Raw genomic sequence first — 15,321 nt, 5'->3', positions numbered from 1 at the left:
CCTGGGGGACGACCAATAGAAAGTGGGTAAAGGGAGAGACATGTCCGTGTAAGAGATGAAAAATAATAATTTATAAATTATCAAGGGTTTGCGGGGGAGGGAAGAAATGAGGAGCTGATACCAAGGGCTCAAGTAGAAAGAAAATGTTTTGAAAATGATGATGGCAACAAATATACAAATGTGCTTGGTACAGTGGATGTATGTATGGAATATGATAAGAGCTGTATGAGCCCATAATGAAATGATTTTTTAAAGGGGAAAATAAGATGGATAGGAATTAGCCTAGTAATAAAACCTGTTTACTTCTTGTCAGAAAAAAAATCAGACCCTGAATTCAATTAGGCATGATTATGTTTTTAATGAAATTTTTCCAACATTGCAGAAATACTTCATTTATACCAGTGGTTCTCAACCTGTGGGTCACAACCCCTTTGGGCATCGAATGTCCCTTTCACAGGGCTCACCTAAGACCATCAGAAAGCACATATTTCCGATGGTCTTAGGAACCAAGACACCACTCCTCTATCCATCTGCAGGTGGGTCTGCCCACATGCAGATACGTCCACATGCAAGTACCCAGTGCAATGACATCATCGTGCCAATGCCATCACATACACCCCAAACAAATACAGGTGTATGTGACAGGGGTGATACCATAATGTACTTATGCAGGCCAGTCACACATGTAGAGAGCAGCTACTGTGTAGAAAGCAGCTACTGTGTTGAAAGCAGCAATATTGGAGGTAAAACGACAGTTCATGAATTATAATTACTGGGTAAACATAAAATCATCAATTATTGTAATATGTATCTGTATCATGGGAACTTAATCTGGATGCTGATCGGTCTTTTTATATTCAGCTGTTGTTGAGGTGAATACTGCCCCCCTTGTGATAGTAACAGATATGTAAAAAAAAATAACAAAATGGTAAATCACAGGAAACTTTAATGACTGTATTGACTGAACTATGCCATATATCATCTTTAACTATCCGATGGTAATGGATCATGTAGAGAAGAACGTTAAGAAAAGAAAATATAGTGAGGATTTTTTACAATAAGGTTTTACTTCCATAATTACAGCAGGAATGAAGAAACTACAATGTGTTATTTGTTTTTGTTTTTTTAATCATTTTATTGGGGACTTGTACAACCCTTATCACAATCCATACATACATCGTGTCAAGCACATTTATACATTTGTTGCCATCATCATTCTCAAAACATTTGCTTTCTACCTGAGCCCTTGGTATCAGTTCCTCATTTTTTCCCCTTCCATCCTCAGTCCCTTCTCACTCATGAACCCTTGATAATTTATAAATTATTATTATTTTGTCATATCTTATACTGTCTGACGTCTCCCTTCACCCACTTTTCTGTTGTCCATCCCCCCAGGGAGGAGGTTATATGTAGATCCTTGTAATCAGTTCCCCCTTTTTATCCCACCTTCCCTCCACCCTCTAGGCATTGCCACTCTCACCACTGGTCCTGAAGGGATCATCCGCCCTGGATTCTCTGTGTTTCCAGTTGCTATCTGTACCAGTGTACATCCTCTGGTCTAGCCGGATTTGTAAGGTAGAACTGGGCTCATGATAGTGGGAGGAAGGAAGCATTTAAGAACTAGAGGAAAGTTCTATGTTTCATTATTGCTACATTGCACTCTGACTGGCTTGTCTCCTCCCAACAACCCTTCTGTAAGAGGATGTCCCTTTGCCCACAGATGGGCTTTGGGTTCCTAATCTGCACTTCCCCTCATTCACAATGATATGATTTTTTGTTCCTTGATGTCTGATACCTGATGCCTTTGACACCTGGTGTTCACACAGGCTGGTGTCCTTCTTCCATGTGGGCTTGATTGCTTTTCAGTTAGATAGCTGCTTGTTTACCTTCAAACCTTTAAGACCCCAGACGCTATATCTTTTGATAGCTGGGCACCTTCAGCTTTCTTCACCACATTTGCTTATGCACCTATTTGTGTTCAGCAATCATGTTGGGAAGGTGATCATCATGGAATGCCAGTTTAATAGAACAAATGTGTTATTTGTTGTGAAGTTCTCTCAGCCAAATCTATGAAGCCGAACAAACTCAAACGCCATTTTAATAGCATGCGCCCGAGCTTTCCCAGCAAGGATAACAACTATTTTAGAAGCAAAGCTGATGGACTCAAGAAAGCCAGACTTGACACTGGTGGCAAGTACTACAAACAAAATGTAGCAGCCATTGAAGCTTCATATTTGGTGGCATTCAGAATTGCCAGAGCTATGAAACCTCACATCATTGCTAAGGATTTACTGTTGCCAGTGGCCAAAGACATTGTTTGAGTTATGACTGGAGATAATTTGTTATGAAATTGAGTACAATTTTCTTATCTAATGACACTGTCCCCAGAAGAATAGATGACATGTCTGCTGATATTCTTGATCAGGTAATCCAGGAAATTAAATCTGCTCCACTTCCAATACTTAGCATTCAGTTTGATGAATCTACAGACATTGCAAACTATTCACAGTTACTGGTTTACTTTAGGTATATTAATGATGGTGACTTTAAATATGAATTTCTTTTTTGCAAACCTCTTGAAAAGGCAACTCCTGCACCTGATGTATTTGACACAGTTGGTTCATTTCTGAAAGAGCATAAGATCTCTTGGGAAAAGGTTTGCGGTGTTTGCACAGATGGTGCTCCAGCTATGCTAAATGTCAATCTGGATTTCAACATTTGGTACTGAATGAGTCACCAAAAGTCATCAGAATTGACTGTATGATTCATCGGCAACTATTAGCAATCGAGATGCTGCCGTAAGAGTTACACGAAGTCATGAAAAGTGTCATAAGTTTTGTCAGTTTTGTAAAGGCGAGCACTTTAAACAGTTGACTGTTTTTGCAACTGTGCAACTAGCCATGCTGAATAATGCTTGTGGTTTCACACTGAAGTGAGATGGTTGTCGAGAGGAAAATTTTTAAAACAGGTTTTTGAGCTTCATGATGAACTCAAAATGTTTTTTAATCAGAAATCAAGACTGTAGTTCGAAGCCGTTTTCAGCAATAAAAGTGAGCTACAGAAAAGAGCTTACTTGGTCGCCATCTTTGCCATCTTGAATGAGTTAAATTTATCACTGCCAGGACCAAATGCAACATGGCTTGATTTATCTGAAGAGATCTGATCATTCCAAATGAAAGTTCAGCTTTGGCAAAAAAAAAAAGATTGGATGAAAATAAAATTGACATGTTGCCTACCTTATCTGCTTTCATTGAGGAACATGGCATTGAACCAGACAAAAGAATTACGATGATAATTTCTGTGAAAGAACACCTGCACAAGCTTGCAGACTAAATTTTATCGTATTTTCAAATCTACCTGACACCTTATTTGCACTTGCCAGAAGCCCATTCACAGTCAAGTTGAAGTTGTTCTTGAGACCGCACAAGTGGAGTTCATTGAACTTATTAACAGTGATGTGGCAAGAGAACCGATTTCTCTACCATGCCAGTTACAAAATTCTGGAACAAGTTTTTGCAGGCATATCCTGTTCTGTCTGAGACCCTGTTGTGCCTTCTTCTTCCATTTCCAACAACATATCTTTGTGAAACAGGGTTTTCCAGCTTGTTGGTTATCAAGTCTTAATTCAGAAGTATATATAAGGAGGAGCTTTATATAAAAGAACAATTGTATATTGAGAAAACACCCCAGCCCAGTCCAGATCAAGTTCATCAGTCCAACATTTGCCCATATCTCCAACACTAGTCCAACAGGAGGTAGACCCTTTGGGTTCAGAGTGTGTAAGTATCTAATCAATTTCTTTCTTTTCTTCATTTTGTCATAGGTTTGTTCATGTTTTCTACTTCAGTTTGTATTAGTGTAGGTGGGTAGTGCTTTTCTAAAAAGTTGTCCATTTCTTCTAGATTGTCAAATTTGTTGGCATGCAATTCTTCGCAGCCAAACCAAAATATTAAACTTACTGTCACTGAATCTATTGTAACTCAGTTTCCAAGGCTGTCTATGTTTATGGGGGCTGGTGGCTTTGAATTGCTGATGTTGCAGTTAGCAGTGTAATGTTTACCTACCAGTATCACCATGATTCCTCATAATCTTCAGAGCATTATGGTTTATCCTTTTAATTCCAGTTGGCTTTGTTATGATGGCACCCATTGTATTCATGTTATTTACCTGCTTTCCTCTTGGTTAGATTCCTCAATGGGTTGAAAATTTTGTTAATTGTTGTCATTTTCTTCATCACTCTTGTTTTATTGTCTAGTAAATTGTTATGATTTCCCTTTTATTTTGATGGAGTTATTATTTTCTTTAAGGTTACTGTAATTTATTCACTTCTTTCCAAGTTTATTTGTCACCTATCTCTTGAAGTCTGTTTTGCTTCCTTTCCATTTTAAAGTTCTTTAATTACACTCTTTCCTCTATTTACTTTGTAGTTGTCTTTGTTACATATTGATATCTCTATTTTCCCATTTTCAATCTCACAGATTTGTTTTACTTTGGGTATTTTTATATCTGGATTAACTTCTGAGTGGTGCTGTCCTGTATGTTAATTTAATGTGGTTGTTGTCTACTATTGTTTATTTTCTGCCCAAAGAACTCCCCTTAGTATTTTTTGTAAGGTTGTCTGGCTTTTAAAAATTCCATTTCTATTACCTGGAAATATTCTAATTTGATCTTTATATCTGAAGGATAGTTTTTCTGAGTATTCAATTCTTGGTTGGAAGTTTTTTGTTTTTCTTTCAGAGATTTATATATATATCATCCCATTACCTGCATAATTTGGGTGATTCATCAGAGCTTCATCTTATTTGGGGGAGCCCTGATGCCATAGTGGTTATGAGTTTGACTGCTAACCGCAGGCCAGCAGTTTGAAAATGACAGCCACTCCATGGAAAAAAGATGGGGCTTTCTGCTCCAGTAAAGTTATATAGTCTCAGAACCCACAGGGGCAGTTCTGTCTTGTCCTACATGCTTGATATGACTCAACATCGACTTGAGAGCAGACAGTTTGATTTTTTTTTTTCATGCCCGTTGTTGGTAACTTTTGATTTTTCCTGAGCTGCTCTAAGGATTCTTTCCTTGACTTTGGTTTTAGAAAATTTGATTATCATATATCATCTTGATTTCCTTAGGAGTCTGTTTTGTTTGTGCTTTGTCCCAATTAAGTGTAAGCATATCTTCTCATCTTTCATGGTGTTAGGGAAATTTTCTTCCAATAACTCCTTGAAAACTTTCTCTGTGTTTTTGTTGTTTCGTCCTGCTCTGCAGTTCCAATTACACACGTTACTACCTTTTTTTATCATGCCTTCATAATTCTTATGTTTCCACCCCCTCCCCCTAGATTTAAAAAAAATTGTTCCTCTAGCAGACAGTTTTTTGTGGTTAACCATTCACCACTTGTCTCATGGTGGATGCAATAGAGATTTTGAGTATGTGCACAATTCTTTTAGCTTTTCATATAGCACAGTGGTAAGTTGGTTTGGCTGTTGTTTTCAGATTTTTATTGATGAATAAGTGACACAGGCATAGATTGTGACTAGCCCAGTAAGTGTGACTTGAGAAGGCACATGTATATCTACATTGTGTACCTTATATCTTATTGGATGGGACAATAAAAACAAAAAAGGTTAAAAAAAGCAATATTTATACATGTATATATATATATATATATACATATATATATATCTTCTTAATAAAATACACACAAAACAACAGCAAGAAAACAAGTCAATAAATTTAAAAATGACAGTAAAAGCAAAGGTACTGAAAAAAGGTAGAAAAAATTATCAAAGGTTAGAAGGGGAGCAGAAAAATATATAAAAGAAAATAGTTTAAAATGAGAAGGGAGAAGGGAGGGTAAAAACTAAAAGAGAAAACGAAGGAAAGAAAGAAAAAGAATAGGAAAGAAAGGATAAAAATGAGAAGGAAAAAAGAAAACCAGGGTATTGGCCCAACTGAGATCTGAGAGAGCTGCGGTGGGCAATGTGCTCAGTAAGGATCAATACCTTCTTCCAGTCGAAGAACTCATAGTGTAAGGGTGCGTGACAGAATGTGACCTGTTTAGATGTACTTGCTCTTTGCCTAGCTGTTATCTGGAGGCCAGGGACCTTATCTGGAAGTAGTACGTGCAGACTCAGATGGTGGCCGATGTCAAGGCGTGTTTGCTCCAGGCTCTGAAGGCAGCTGGGGAAACATGAGTGGTTATGGAAGGAATTCTCGTGCCCAGACTGGCCAGCAAAGGGCTGTTTGTCCAGCACTGCCCCTGCTGTTTTTCTGATAAGAAAAACCTCATGCATCTACAAACATGGGTGTGGTGCACCAGGACCATCATTCACAGGAGGTACGTGTGCTGATCCTGAACACCTGCAACTGATTATGGCCTTGCAGCACCAGGCCAGCCAACAACTCCTGTCTGTCTACTCTCCACCCTCTTCTGTTTGGCTTCTTCCCCTACTCAGTTTTCGATTCACTTATTTATCCTTTCCTCTGACGTTGAGTTCCATGATTTTCATCTATGCATCTGTTTCATCTGTTCTCTGACCCTGTAAAGTCAGTAGAGCAAGTTGACCTAGAGTACGTCTTGCCAGAAGTCCTCCTTTTTTTTTTCTTATATAGAAGGCAATATTTAGTTCCATTTTTCCCATTTTTCTCCCTTCAAGACTAATGCTTAAGTATCCAACTGCACCTGGTCTTCCCATACACTATTCCCAATATTCCAGTAATTTATGACTAATTTCTATTTTTTAAATCATTTTATTGGGGGCTCATACAACTCTTAACACAATCCATTTATGCATCCATTGTATCAAGCGCATTTGTACATTTGTTGCCATCATCATTCTCAAAACATTTTTTTAAACTTGAGCCCTTGGTATCAGCTCCTCATTTCCCCTCCCTCCCTCATGAACCCTTGATAATTTATAAATTTTAATTATTTTTCATGTCTTACACCATCTGATGTCTCCCTTCACCGACTTTTCTATTGTCTGTCCCACAGGGAGGGGGTTATATGTAGATCATTGTGACTGATTTCCTCTTTCTCCCTGACCTTCTCCTTCCCCTCCTGGTATCTCTACTCTCATTACTGGTCCTGAGGGGTTTATCTGTCCTAGATTCCCTGTGTTTCCAGCTCTTATCTGTACCAGTGTACATGCTCTGGTCTAGCCAGATTTTTAATATAGAATCAGGATCATGATAATAGTGGGGAGGAAGCATTAAAGAACTAGAGGAAAGTTGTATGTTGTATACTGCACCCTGACTGGCTCATCTCTTCCCCATGACCCTTCTGTAAGGGGATGTCCAGTTGCCTACAGATGGACTTTGGGCCTTCACTCTGCACTCCTCCTCATTTACAATGACACGATTTTTTGTACTGGGTCTTTGATGCCCGATATCTGTTCCTATCAACACCTTGTGATCACACAGGCTGGTGTGCTTCCTCTATGTGGGCTTTGTTTCTTCTCAGCTAGATGACTGCTTGTTTATCTTCAAGTTTTTAAGACCCTAGACACTATCTTTTGATAGCCATGCACCTTCAGCTTTCTTCGCCCCATGTGTTTATGCACCCGCTTTGTCTTCTGCGATCATGTCAGGATGGTGAACATCATGGAATGCCAGTTTAATAGAACACAGTGTTCTTGCATCGAGGAAGTACTTGAGTAGAGGTCAATGTCCATCTGCTAATTACTAATTAGGAACGAATTAGAAACTAATTCATCAGTGTATGTGTTTGTCCTTTTGGAGACTTATATATGAAGAAACACTTACTAACATTTTATGAGCAAAAATTATTGAAATTACAATGTGATATACATCATAAATGTACCAAATGTCAAAGGCATTTTTCTTTAACAAATGAAAGATAAAAATAAAACAACCAGGGTCTTAAATAGTAAGGGTAAATATGTTTAATACTATATTTATATGTCAAATGTTCGAACCTAAGTCTACTCTAACAAAATTCATTCAAAGAAAACAAAACACAGGAAATAAAATAGAATTTCACAGAATATCTTCTAATTAAGTTCATCATAAAACTGCAAATATGAAAATTAAATACAAGTTAAACCACTTCTATTATTGAAATATCACTACAATGTAACCATCTGGCCAGATATTTAGCAGACAACTAAAACTTAATAACAACATGGAAAGCTAACAGTGATTTAATCCATGTGGAAACTGACATGATTTAGTTAACATCAGAATTTTGTAATTACAAGTCATTTTAATAATTTCACAATTTAATCATTTCAGATTAGAAAGATAAAGTAAAAATGAATTCAAATAATTAGAAACAAAATCTAAGAAAGTGGGAATAATTAAATAATTAAGGTGCTATTAAGTGAATTAAAGTAATTTTAAATGAATGACAAGTAAGTAGTAGCTCTTGAAAATACAGTAAAATTGGCAACAGAAATCTGTTAAAGTTACTGAAAGAGAAATGCAAATATATGATCTTAGGCATAATCAGATAAAGTACTAGAAAAATGTTTCACAAAGGAAATCTTTCTTTTTACATTTTGAAAAAAATTTAAGAAGTAGGTTTTCAGTGTTCAGCAATACTGATGTACAAAATGACTTATGGTGTACAGAATGACTTATTAAGTAGGAAATTATTTGTGTAAATTAATACTAAACATACATCAAGATACTTAGTATCTGGGCAGAATGTTATTATATTTGTTAGAGAATTAACTACTCCAAAAGTTTCTCAGAAAGAGTGGCTTCATGAGAACGTTGTTCATGAACAAACAACACTTTACTAAGGTAAAGCACACAAAACATTTAAATGTCCCAAGTTTGCATGAAAAGAAATAATCCTGATATGGTGACTCTAACAAAAATAATGACTAATAATCTCTCAAAAAATCCTAAATAATTTTCAAGGAAATCCCAATAACATATTGTTAAATAATGTCAAGCATATAATGGTCAGAGTATAAGGAATGATCATTATTTGTCTTAGTAAGCCAGAAAAAGAATGCATAGATGATGACCTCAGAAGAACCAATGCATCAAGAATATCAACCATTTATATTTTAAGGAAAACTTGCAATATAGGCATAGAACGCTGAACACAGTGGAAGATATTTCTCTCACAGCAATTGTTGTTGTTGTTTACCATGAAATAAATTTTCAACTCACAGTGACCCTCATGTGAGAAAGTAGAATGTACCCATAGGATTTCCTAAATCGTAATGTTTATTGAAGCAGATTGCCAGATCTTTTTTAAATGGAGCCCCAGGATCAGGGGAGAGGAGTTGAGCTGCTAACCTATCAGTTAGCAGTTGAGAGTTTAACCATTTACACTAGCAGGGCTCCTATGCATCTGCTAATGTAGCCAGTGCTAGAGACTGTGTGATAAAGAAGAACTAACCCAAGAATGCTGTTGATTCTGTAGACACTTCATGAAAAGTGATTCTTGTTTAAACATTGGACAAAAGAGCACATAAAATACACATATTTAAATGAAAGGGGCAGAATCATCACTAAGCACAGGTGTGCTTTACTATTCAGAAAAGAGTAGAATTAGTTCAAGGAAAAACGAAAGAAGGAAAACACAACTAACACAATAATTTAGTAAGATACATAGTTACTACTTCTAAAAATTTTTATGTTTACATATTAACCAACAAGGAGATATGTTACTTTTGGCTGTTTGATATTTTTACTGAACTAATATTTTTTTACTTCTTCTTCAGATTATGAAATTATTTTCCTTTTTGGTGATGTTCCCTGCGTAACAGAGAAGCTCCGTGCCCCTGGGGTCTGCCACTCTGGCAATCTGGTTTTTTAATATATCCTCCACTTACTATTGTGACTTTTATGTGTTTTACCTCATGAAGCATGTTAGATTTGCATATGTTCATCTGTATATTTAAGCTTGTTTGGTACATGAAAGTCAAAACAGATAACCCTTCAGAAACAGTACCAAGAGTAATGGTTCCTTGAGGTTACGGGAAGAGAGAGATGGTGGAGGCAGGGAATGGGGAACTGACAGCATTGATGACTGTATAACTCCACTCAGTGGATCAGACAACAGAATTTTACATGAGCAATAGAGAGGATTATGTAAGATATGGCAAGAAAAAAATTATTATTGAAAGAAAATAGAATAAGAGTTTCTGGGGGTGGTGTGGGGAGGAGTGCTGGGACAAAGGGGAGCTTATATCAAGGAGTTCAAGAAGAAAGAAAATGTTTTGAAACTGATTTTGGTAGCAATTGTATAATACTTCTTGGTGTGACTGAACGGTGGAATGTTAGGCTATCTGTCAGAACTCCCAATAAAACAATTAAAAAAAAAGAAAGAGAGTAAGAAAGAAAGAGGAAAATATGGTTGACAGAATGGAGTAAATCAAACATTAGTTCGAAGACAATTCTGGGAGATTTCTGCAATGTGCAGGCTCTTCCAGTTTTGGTACAGTTCACGTTCATTAAATCAAGTGTTCATTACACATATTTACTGAAGTAAGTGGGCCACACTCTTTTTAGGTCCTCAAGCCACCATAATGACCAAGACTAACAAGGACACTACTCTATTGGAGTTTACATTCTTTTTACAAAAAGTAATAGACAGCATTTCTTTTCCTTTTTCAAAAAATACTTTTATTTGGGGCTCTTATATCTCATCACAATCCATGCATACATCCATTGTGTCAAGCCATCATCATTTTCAAAGCATTTCTTTCTACTTGAGCTCTTGATATCAGCTCCTCATTTTCCCCTCCCTCCCTGCCCTCACTCCCTCATGAACCCTTGATAAACTATAAATTATTATTTTCATATATTACATTATCCACTGTCTCCCTTCACCTACTTTTCTGATGTTCATCTCCCAACAGCATCTCATTGTGTTAAAAAAATTGACAACACTGATCCTTACATATGTTTATCCATTATCACTCTGCTTGTATCAAGAAATAACCTTGGATTAAATTTGGTTTTTCTTTCCAATATCAAGTTGACCCTGGTAATATTCATATGTGATCTGAAGTTCATATATCTTGTTCTCAAAAAGTTTCCTCTCTAATACTTTTCCCAATAGTCACTTTGTTTTCCACTCACAGTAACATGGAGGTACATGATCAAATAAAATATAAGTTTAAAAAACCCACCAATAAACTGACTTGAAAATCAATAACATCAGAAGCTAAAAGGTTTGCAATTCATAGATTACAATAAAAATATTAATGAATTCCCAAGGATATTTTCTCTTTCCTAATTATGTATAATACATGTAATTATAAGTCATTGAATTAAAGAAAATGAAGTACAATGAACAGATAAAATATAGTTACTTCATGATTTTGAGCCATTTCTTTTCTTTTTAAAAATTTTTAATCGTTTTATTAGGGGCTCATACAACTCTTATCACAATCCATACATATATCAATTATGTACAGCACATTTGTACATTCATTGTCCTAATCATTCTAAAAACATTTGCTCTCCACTTAAACCCCTGGCATCAGGTCCTTATTTATTCCCTCCCTCAAGGCTCCCCCATCCCTCATGAACCCTTGATAATTTATAAATTATTATTTTGTCCTATCTTTCCCTGTCTGACATCTCCCTTCACCCACATTTCTGTTGTCCATCCCCAGGGAGGAGGTCACATGTAGATCCTTGTAACCGGTTCCCCTTTCCCACCACCCTCCCAGTATCACCACTCACACAACTGGTCCTGAAGGTATCATCCGCCCTGGGTTCCCTGTGTTTCCAGTTCCTATCTGTACCAGTGTACATCCTCTGATCTAGCCAGACTTGCAAGGTAGAATTGGGATCATGATAGGGGGTGGGGGGAGGAAGCATTTAGGAATGTTTCATCATTGCTACATGGCACCCTGACTGGCTCATCTCCTCCCTGAAACCCTTCTGTAAGGGGATGTTCAGTGGCCTACACATGGGCTTTGGGTCTCCACTATGCACTTCCCTGCCCCCACCCCCCGCCATTCACTATGGTAAGACTTTTTGTTCTTTTATGCCTGATACCTGATCCCTTTGATACTTCGTGATCACACAGGCTGGTGTGCTTCTTCCATATGGGCTTTGTAACTTCTGAGCTAGATGGCCGCTTGTTTACCTTCAAGCCTTTAAGACCCCAGACGCTTTTGATCGCCAGGCGCCATCAGCTTTCTTCACCACATTTGCTTATTCACCCACTTTGTCTTCAGTGGTTGTGTCGGGAAGGTGAGCATCATAGAATGCCAATTTAATAGAAGAAAGTATTATTCCATTGAGGGAGTATTTGAGTGGAGGCCCAATGCCCTTCTGCTACCTTAATACTAAACCTATAAATATATGCACACAGATCTATTGCCCCATCCTCATATATAAATACATTTGTGTATGTGCATGTCTTTATCTACACTTCTATAAATACCTTTTGCCTCCCAGATCTTTCTTCTATTTCCCTTGACTTTCCTCCTGTCCCATGCTCAATCCCCACCAGGGTTTCAACAATTCCTCTTGGTCACATTACCCTTGATCATGCCCTACCAGGCCTCCCACAACTTCCTCACCACTGATTTAGATCACTTGTTACCTTGTCCCAAGGTTTGTTAGCACCACTACCTTCCCCCCAACCTTCCCCTATCCCATATGGCCCCGGAACTGTTGGTCCCATTGTTTTCTCCTCTAGATTGTTCATCCAGCCTATCTTATTTAGACAGACCTGTCTAAATAATAATATGCACAAAAACAAGACAGAGCAAAACCAAGCAACAATATACAACAAAACAACAACAAACCACTGACAAAGAACAAAACAAAACACAAGAAGAAAGAAAAGCTTGTAGTTTGTTCAAGTATTGTTTTTTTCCCTTTGGAGTGTTTTCCTGTCCAGTCTGTTGGGGCACCATGCCCTGGACCCAAAGTCCACCTTCAGCATTCCCTGGGGACCTCACCGCTCCATTCCCTTGCTGTTCCACTGCACCCCCTTAGTGTTTTGCCTCAGTGTGGCAGGATCAGATCGGGTGCAATTCCCACACTGTGTCTCCGGTGTTGTCCCCTGTAGGGCTATGGGTCAGTGAAGGGCGTCATTGTCTCATAGTGGGGCCGGCCATGTGGTCTTCTCTGTGGACTGGCTGCTGTAATTGGGAACATCGTCCTCACGGCCTTGTGGGCCAGAATGTGCTCCACTCTCTCCTCCTCCCCCTTCATCTGCACTCACGTGCTCCAATCAGATATGTCCCTCTGATTTCTAGCCGTTTCTAAGAAATATTCTGAAATAGATTCTTAAGATTGAAAAGACACACATACATAAAATTATAATATTCACATTATAGATGGCTTATCATTTATGCTGTTATTGAAATGTTTTATTGAATCATAAATTTTAATTAAAATACATTTTATTCATATTATATTAAACTTTTACCAGAGGCAAACATTGAAAAACTATACTTTTTAAATTTTCTGGTAAGAACTCTTATAATTAGGTAATACTTTTAACTTTTCATCTTTACAAATATTAAATACATATGAATGTAAGTAAAAAAGAAGTGTGTTAGTTGGGTAGACTAGAGAAACAAATCCAGGGAGACTCATATATGTATAAGGAAGAGCTTTATACAATAGAGAAATTGTATATTAAGAAAACATCCCTGCCCAATTCAGATCAAGTCCATAAGTCTGATATTAGCCCACATGTCTGATACCAGTCTGTAAATTCTTCTTCAGATTCACGCAACACATGCAATGACACCAAGTGCTGGAAGCTCACTGGCCAGTTGGTGGAAAGTCTTGTGAATCCAGTGGCAGTGGAAGCATCTTAGCACTGGTGTGGGTCTCCATGTGGCTCCCCAGCTCCAAGGCTCTGACTGCCATCATCATAGCTACATGTCTTGTCAACAGGAATGTCTTGCAGGCAGAGAAAGCACAGAGTGTGTCTGGCCTCCAGTGAGCTATTTATCTCCTTTTGCCTCTAAATGAGGCCACCAAGCTGCAACCTGATTGACAGGCTAGACTCCACCCCTTTGCAAGTTGACAGGAGATTATGTAAGTGTCACAGAAGTATTGTTTTGGGATCCTGGACCCGTTATTAAACAAAAATATAAAAATGTAAAGCTGTTGTTTTTCAATATATCCTCCATTTAGGTCTATTCACTTCTGCTGGTGGTGTTCCCATTGCTCTAGTCCTTGCCACAAATAATTTTAAACTTCTAATTCCTAAGGTGTGAAAAATGCCAATATGGGCATCCATTGGGAATAAAAACAGTGTTGCCTTTAAGTGTTCTTTGAATTGGGGACAAAAAGTAATCTGAAGTGAAAAGATCAAAGCTGTGGAATAGATGGGGTAAGGTTTTCCAACAAAGTCCTGTAGGACGCCCCTTGCTATCCTCACAGAATGAGCAGGCGCATTGCCATGAAGGAAGAATTCCTCTGGCCATTTTCTCACCAATGCAGTGTCCAATTTTCTTTAAATGTCTTCTAATAAGTCCCCATGGTCATCCTGTGTCCTTCAAGTAAACCTACCAAGGTCATGCCTTGGGAATCCCCAAGGGTGATCGTCTTTCATGTTGACCTCTGTCTTTACTCTCACTCTCTCACTAACCCACCAGCACCCACTGGAAGCCAGTGCTTTGATCAGAATTTTCTTTCGAAGGCACTCTAGAGAAACTAAAATAAGTGCATTACTGAGCGAACTTGTCTTCAGCCATTCACTGATCACAGAGATGTGTTCAGGTGGTTTTTTATTTGCATGCGTGAACTGGCAGCCTCATAGCAACACTGACTTCAAAAGGGAAAAAAATAACTCACTGCCATCGAGGTGATCTTGTCTTGGAGGGATTCTATAGCCAGAGTAGAATAGCCTCTAAGAGTTTCCTAGACTGTAAATATTTACTGGAGTAACAAGGCCTCGTCTTTCTCCAGTGCCGTTGCTGATGGGTTTGCATTGCTGACCTTGATCAGCAGGCCGACGCATCATCCACGGAGCCATCAAGCCTCCTACTTTTTCACTTGGCTTCACTTTTTGGTTTAGCCTCATATGTACACTACTAACATCTAATAAGCCTGGATTTGAACAACCATCTCGTGTTTATAGATTAATAGATATGTTTATCATGATAAGATTAGAAATATCTTCACTATCATACATTAAAGAAGAACCCAAGCAGGGATGAAACATTATACAAGAATTCTTTAATAACCTTTCTCTTTTCCTCCTTAGTTAGATAAGATTCTCACTGGAATGATTTATGGAGCAAAAGTTTTCCTAATTTTCAACTGCACCTCAATTGCCACAGCACCAAGAGCTGTTCTTAGCTTTCTATTTCCCAGAATCAGAATAAATGAGTGAATCGAAGGGTAAATGATTGCAAA

The sequence above is a fragment of the Tenrec ecaudatus genome, chromosome 6, assembly GCF_050624435.1.
Source record: "Tenrec ecaudatus isolate mTenEca1 chromosome 6, mTenEca1.hap1, whole genome shotgun sequence".
NCBI classification, from domain to species: Eukaryota; Metazoa; Chordata; class Mammalia; order Afrosoricida; family Tenrecidae; genus Tenrec; species Tenrec ecaudatus.
This window is presented reverse-complemented; position numbering follows the sequence as displayed.